Raw genomic sequence first — 8,065 nt, 5'->3', positions numbered from 1 at the left:
CTCAGCACCTGGCCTGATGGCCGCAGACGGGTTCCTATCTTTTAGGGGAAAAAGGATCCTGGGCCAGGAGCTGGCAGGGCTCATTGAGAGGGCTTTAAACTAGGTAGGAAGGGGGATGGGGCTGAGGCTAGGATTGTTGGAGCTGTGCCATGGGGAACAATGGCAAGGCCGGAGGATAAGGCAATGGCCCAGCTGAAGTGCATCTACACCAATGCACGCAGCATGGGTAACAAACAGGAGGAGCTGGAAGCCATTGTGCAGCAGGCAGGCTACGACTTGGTTGCCATCACAGAGACGTGGTGGGACCAGTCTCATGACTGGAGTGCTGCAATGCCTGGCTATAAGCTCTATAGAAGGGACAGGCAGCATAGAAGGGGTGGTGGTGTGGCTCTCTATATTAGAGAGTCTTTCGAGGTTGTAGAACTCGAGGCTGGGAATGACAAGGTCGAGTCCCTTTGGGTTAGGATCGGCAGGGACAACAAGGCTAGTATCCTGGTCGGGGTCTGCTATAGACCGCCGAACCAGGATGAGGAGACGGATGAGGAATTCTACAGGCAGCTGACAGAAGTTGTGAAATCGTCAGCTCTTGTACTCGTGGGGGACTTCAACTTCCCTGACATATCCTGGAAGCACAACACAGCCCTGAGAAAGCAGTCTAGGAGGTTTCTGGAGAGCGTGGAAGATAGCTTCCTGACGCAGCTGGTTAGTGAACCTTCCAGGGGTGGTGCCCCGCTAGACCTTCTGTTCACAAACAGAGAAGGACTGGTGGAGGACGTGATTGTCGGGAGCTGTCTTGGGCAGAGTGACCACGAAATGGTGGAGTTCACTATTCTTGGCAAGGCCAGGAAGGGGACCAGTAAAACCGCTGTATTGGACTTTCGGAGGGCTGACTTTGAGCTGCTCAGGACACTAGTTGGTGGAGTCCCTTGGGAGGCGGTTCTGAAGGGCAGAGGGGTCCAGGAAGGCCGGGCGCTCTTCAAGAGGGAAATCTTAATGGCGTAGGAACGGTCTGTCCCCACGTGCCCAAAGACGAGCTGGTGGGGAAGACCAGCCTGGCTGAACAGAGAATTGTGGCTTGATCTTAGGAGGAAAAAGAGGGTTTATAATCTTTGGAAAAGTGGGCAGGCCACTAGGGAGGACTTTAAGGATGTAGCGAGGCTGTGCAGGGACAAAATTAGGAAGGCCAAAGCTCATCTGGAGCTCAATCTGGCTACTGCCGTTAAAGATAACAAAAAACGTTTCTATAAATACATCAACACAAAAAGGAGGACTAAGGAGAATCTCCATCCTTTACTGGATGCGGGGGGAAACTTAGTTACAAGAGATGAGGAAAAGGCTGAGGTGCTTAATGCCTTCTTTGCCTCAGTCTTTAGCGGCAATACCGGTTGTTCTCTGGATACTCAGTACCCTGAGCTGGTGGAAGGGGATGGGGAGCAGGATGTGGCCCTCACTATCCACGAAGAACTGGTTGGTGAGCTGCTACGGCACTTGGATGTGCACAAGTCGATGGGGCCGGATGGGATCCACCCAAGGGTACTGAGAGAACTGGCAGAGGAGCTGGCCAAGCCACTATCCATCATTTATCAGCAGTCCTGGCGATCGAGGGAGGTCCCAGTTGACTGGCGGCTAGCAAACGTGACGCCCATCTACAAGAAGGGCCGGAGGGCAGACCCGAGAAACTACAGGCCTGTCAGTTTGACCTCAGTGCCAGGGAAGCTCATGGAGCAGATCCTCCTGAGAGTCATCATGCAGCACTTGCAGGAGAAGCAAGCGATCAGGCCCAGTCAGCATGGCTTTATGAAAGGCAGGTCATGCCTGACGAACCTGATCTCCTTCTATGACAGAGTGACGCGCTGGGTGGATGAGGGAAAGGCTGTGGATGTGGTCTACCTTGACTTCAGCAAGGCTTTTGACACCGTCTCCCACAGCATTCTCCTCGAGAAACTGGCTGCTCTTGGCTTGGACTGGCGCACGCTTCGTCGGGTTAGAAACTGGCTGGATAGCCGGGCCCAAAGAGTCATGGTGAATGGAGCCAAGTCCAGTTGGAGGCCAGTCACTAGTGGAGTCCCCCAGGGCTCGGTGCTGAACATGCTCTCTGAACTGTTGAGAATAGGGCCACTTAGTATTTGAAAAGTTTGTAGTATTATCTCTGAAAGATTCTTATGTTTGAAATTTGCTTCCTTTTTGTCTCATTAAATGCTTAGTTTAGTGACCATTTAGTGATCTTTGTCTTCACAGGCTTTTCCCAGAATATTGAGTATCGGATTCTTCTTGGTTCTGACACTCACATAATTTTTACTTACATTAATTGTCCTTTATTAGAAGCGTGAATGGAATAGCAGTGAATGTAGGACAGCTTGTGCTGTCATGGTGACTTATTTCTGGGGATCTCTTTCTATTTTCATGTTGCATGTAACCAAGTGGGATAAAGATTTTCCTTGTAAAATGCCAAGGATAAATTAGAAAATAAAATGCATATTCTTTTGACACCGTCTCCCACAGCATTCTCCTCAAGAAACTGGCTGCTCTTGGCTTGGACTGGCGCACGCTTCGTTGGGTTAGAAACTGGCTGGATAGCCGGGCCCAAAGAGTTGTGGTGAATGGAGTCAAGTCCATTTGGAGGCCAGTCACTAGTGGCGTCCCCCAGGGCTCGGTGCTGGGGCTGGTCCTCTTTAATATCTTCATCAGTGATCTGGACGAGGGCATCGAGTGCACCCTCAGTAAGTTCGCAGATGACACCAAGTTAGGTGCGTGTGTCGATCTGCTTGAGGGTAGGAAGGCTCTGCAGGAGGATCTGGATAGGCTGCACCGATGGGCTGAGGTCAACTGCATGAAGTTCAACAAGGCCAAGTGCTGGGTCCTGCACCTGGGGCGCAATAACCCCAAGCAGAGCTACAGGCTGGGAGATGAGTGGTTGGAGAGCTGCCAGGCAGAGAAGGACCTGGGAGTGATGGTGGATAGTCAGCTGAATATGAGCCAGCAGTGTGCTCAGGTGGCCAAGAAGGCCAACGGCATGCTGGCTTGCATCAGGAACAGTGTGACCAGCAGGGCTAGGGAGGTGATCGTCCCCCTGTACTCAGCTCTGGTGAGGCCGCACCTCAAGTACTGTGTTCAGTTTTGGGCCCCTCGCTACAAGAAGGACATTGAGGTGCTTGAGCGGGTGCAGAGAAGGGCGACGAAGCTGGTGAGGGGCCTGGAGAACAAGTCCTACGAGGAGCGGCTGAGGGAGCTGGGCTTGTTCAGCCTGGAGAAGAGGAGGCTCAGGGGCGACCTTATCGCTCTCTATAGGTACCTCAAGGGAGGCTGTAGCGAGGTGGGGGTTGGTCTGTTCTCCCACGTGCCTGGTGACAGGACGAGGGGGAATGGGCTTAAGTTGTGCCAGGGGAGTTTTAGGTTAGGTGTTAGGAAGAACTTCTTTACCGAAAGGGTTGTTGGACACTGGAACAGGCTGCCCAGGGAAGTGGTGGAGTCACCATCCCTGGAAGTCTTTAAAAGACGTTTAGATGTAGAGCTTAGGGATATGGTTTAGTGGGGATTGTTAGCGTTAGGTAGAGGTTGGACTCGATGATCTTGAGGTCTCTTCCAACCTAGAAATTCTGTGATTCTGTGATTCGTATGAATTCTTAAATCCATTTTAGATCTGTACCATTGAAGTCAATTGGATTTTACAATAAAAGACCAACACTGTATATTAATATTTAATATAAAGGCAAAATGGGATAAAAATAAAGATTTGTGGTTTTTTGGTGATTCTTCTATAAATTAATTTAAGATTTCCTAATTGACCTACAAGAAATTTGAGTACAGGAAGGGAGTCAGTGATCAGGTGCTGTGTAAGTGTTTAAGCTGTAATGATGATCCTAAACAAAGTACTGTATGTTTTAAAGGTGATTTTTATCTAAAACTATGAAGCACTTCATAGTTCAACTTGTCACACAGATATGGTAATTTCAATTTTTCAGTCCCAAGTTGCTAATAAGGTAAGGTTTAATTCAATTTATCATTTCCAGAAAGGTTAAAAGTAAAGCCACTCTTTAGAGAAAGTAAAATTTAAAAAAAAAAAAATACAAGTTTATGTCATTAATTAAGTATAGGCAAACATCATTTCAATACTGGAATATAGAAACAGTATTTTAGAAGAATATTAATTGTTCCTGTATCTGTGTTACAGTGAGAGAATAATGAAAGATCTGTGGCATTGCGGCTGTTAGGATCTGTCAGCATTATTCCCCTGAGGGAGGCTCCAGCCATCTCTCCAGTTATAAATTCTGAAGCCGCACCTGAGTCTAAGCTGAATGTCAGCATCTTACATTTCTCTCCCCCATCCCAGAGAGGGAGATGGGAGGGTGAGCGAGTAACTGCTGAGATCCCCCTGTCACTCCATAAATACAGATGGGCTCTGTCCCTTTATAGCTCGATGGTGTTACAGAACATTTTGCACCGGTGTCTACTAAAGCCTTATACTTCTGTGCGTCTGATGTGCCAGGCCATTGAACCCACACAGTCCAATAAACTCGATTGTCCCTTTCCTCCCCCTGGCTGGAGGCAGGGCCCCCCTAATCCTGGTCAGAAGCTTCTTCATTTCTGTGTTTGAAGGACTGTCTGCTGGAAGTTGGAGCAGCAAGCTTTTCAGAGAATCCCTTTTTCCTGATTGTTTTCTTTTTCAACCCACGTACCCATGCCTCTAGGGTCAAGGTAGATTTTCCATCCCATTTTCTCCTGTCTTCTCCATGGTCTTGTAAGTAAAACCACAGAGTGTCACAGGGTGATTACCCACCATATCATCTTCCTTGTGTGGATGAACGTTTACCCCTGATAGCTGAGACACTGCTTTGTACAGACAGGGAGGAAAATAATCTCTCTTCAAGTTGGTGAACCTTTTCAGAAAGTTTCTCCCAAGTGTTCTCTTTTAGTTGGTGGACACTGGTTTGTTCAGGTGGGGAGGAAGATAGATTCTCTTTAAGTTGGTGGAACTCTTCAGAAAGTTCCTCCACAGCTGAGACACAGGCCTGGAAGGAAGAGGAGAGACTTTCTTTGTACTGCCGAAGTTGTTTAGCCACTTCATCCACTGTGGGTTCCTCATCATCTTTCCAGGCCATTATTGCCAATGAGTTGGCATATGATGATGGTGCACTCCGTACAAATTTCCACCACAGAGGTTGTGTACACCTGACTTCATCTGGATCTGTGGACATTTGTCTGAGGTCTGGGTCCTCATAAATCACCTCCCGTATGGCTAATTCCCTCAGGTACTGGATTCCTTTCTCCATAGTGGTCCACTTGCCTGGTAGACATACAAGTTCATCCTTGAAGGGACACCTTTCCCTCACAGCTGAGAGGAGACGCCTCCAGAGGCTGTGAGATTGTGCTCCATCTGCAATTGCTTTGTCAATGCCTGCGTCTCTAGCAAGGGATCCCATCCGTCTGGCTTCTCTGCCCTCTAATTCCACAAAATTGGCTCCGGTGTCCCAGCACTGGAGCAGCTAGTTGACAAGCTGCTCACCTATGCAACAACCAAAATCTTTTCGCACATCTCGTAGTTCATGCTGGTATAGGTTTCGGGTAGTTACTGTTGATTTTTCAGCATCCTCATCTTCCTCCTCCCGAATCCCTGATGGCCCAGCATTGTCTCTATAGATTTGGCAGAAGACTCTCTACGTTCTAAACAACCAGAATCTCTATACCATTTTTTCACCTTCTCTACAGGGGCAACTTGCACTGCTACAGCTCATTTCTCTGACCCAGCCACAGGAGCTGGAGTGGCTGCAGGAGGTGGAGCTGGAGTGGCTGCAGGAGCTGGAACGGCTGCAGGAGGTGGAGTGGCTGCAGGAACTGGAGCAGCTGCAGGAGCTGGAACTGGAGTGGCTGCAGGAGCTGGAGTGACTGCAGAGTCCATCATAGGGGTTGGACTGGCTGTTGGGTGTGTCACAGGACTTGGAGTGGCCACAGGGTCTGTCACTAAGTTGATAGTAGTATCAATTGTAGCTCGATAGGTATGAGCCAGGCTCCAGCATGTTACAATGATTTGTGTCACTTTGGAACTGCCAGAGTCATGACACCTTTCTTTTAAGAATTCTACCAGTTTTTTAGGATTTTGCAGTTGTTCAGGGGTGAATTTCCAAAACACTGTAGGTGCCCACTGCTCTAGAAACCTGCCCATATCCTCCCATACTCCCTGCCACTCACAACTATCCTGCCTCCAGGAAGATCTCTGGATGAGATTCCTAAGTAGTTGTTTAACTTTAAGCAAAACCTGAAGCACATTCAGGAGGCATAACAACAAGAACATGCTGGTCTGAGTATCCCAAGGATATTCAGTATCTTGGAGAACTATTGTAACAAGCTCGGAGGATAAGAGGGTGGTGAAGGAGAAAGGGAGAATGATCAAGGAGGATAAGGGTATGGTGAAGGAGAAAGGGAGAGTGAACAAGTAAGAAAAAATATATTCTCCTTTCCCCTCCACAGATTAATTCACTGATGAAAAAAGGCAATAGGTGGAATTGCTAATAGTTTCCGAGATATGGTTTCCAAAGTATAGAGTCGACGACATTGCTGAGTACAAATACCAAGTTAGAGTCATGACCAGAAATATCATCGGCTCATAAGCCACTGTTACAACACACAGTGCCATATTGAACTTAAACCAGGGCCTGGAAAGGATAAACAACATGACAGAGAGCACATATGGAAAATAACGTGCTATAATACTCAATTTGGAAAACAGGCGCAGCAGAGTTGAGATTAAAGCAATCAGCATTATGACAAGCAACTATTAAACAGGTCTAATACTTATACCAATTTTAGTTTAACACACTCTGGTGAGATCTGTCGTTATCTCAACCCTTCGAGCCCCATGTTGGGCGCCAAAGGCTACTGTTGTGGTTTAACCTGGCCAGCAGCTAAACATCACACAGCTGTTCACTCACCCTCACCCCTCCCTCTCTGGGATGGGGGAGAGAAATGGGAAAGTGAAGCCTGTGAGTTGAGATAAAGACAGTTTATTAAGACAGGAAAATAATAACAACAATAATAATAATAACAATAATGATGATAATAGTACTACTACTAATGTGTATGAAAGAAGTGATGCACAATGCAATTGCTCACCACCCGCTGACCGATGCCCAGCCTAACCCCGAGCAGCCGGCCCCCCTCCCCCGGCTAGCCACCCGTATATATTGTTTAGCATGACGTCAGATGCTATGGAATACCCCTTTGGCTAGTTTGGGTCACCTGTCCTGGGTCTGTCCCCTCCCAGCTCTTACTGCACCCCCAGCCTGCCTGTTGGCAGTACAGAGCAAAAGGCTGAGATGTCCTTGGCTTGGTATAAGCACTGCTCTGCAACAATTAAAACATCGGGGTGTTATCAGCACTCTTCTCATCCTAAGCCAAAACATAGCATTCTACCAGCTACTAGGAAGAAAATTAACTCTGTCCTAACTGAAACCAGGACAGGGAGATAAGTATTTAAGTATTTAAGTATTTGTTTCTAATTATACAACATTGCTGGTCATAAGCAGGTTGGGTAATGGGTTGTTTAATTTAGCTTTTAACATTCTGCAATAAAGTGTTATGTGTTTTTCTTCCTTCCTTCCTTCCTTCCTTCCTTCCTTCCTTCCTTCCTTCCTTCCTTCCTTCCTTCCTTCCTTCCTTCCTTCCTTCCTTCCTTCCTTCCTTCCTTCCTTCCTTCCTTCCTTCCTTCCTTCCTTCCTTCCTTCCTTCCTTCCTTCCTTTTCTTCCTTTTCTTCCTTTTCTTCCTTTTCTTCCTTTTCTTCCTTTTCTTCCTTTCTTTCAGTAGAGATTTAGGTTACAAAAGACAAAGAGATCAAAAGATGTTATCTTTAAGTTTGGTAACATCCAAACATCCACAAGTTTTACAAACAGATCACTCATCACTTTTTTTTTTTTCTTTTATGTCTGTTATTAATATTTATTTATAATTTTTATCCTGATTACCAGGCCCTTGTACATGTTTTATTATAGGGGTATTTATATGCTATAATCTTGAAAGCTGGTTTTCAACATGGAAATCCAAAAGTTCTTAGAGGGAGCTGTTCCAAGCACT

This window comes from Netta rufina (assembly GCF_964035555.1).
Source record: "Netta rufina genome assembly, chromosome: 9".
Lineage (NCBI taxonomy): Eukaryota > Metazoa > Chordata > Aves > Anseriformes > Anatidae > Netta > Netta rufina.
The sequence above is the reverse complement of the archived record's forward strand: the minus strand, read 5'-3'. Positions refer to the sequence as shown.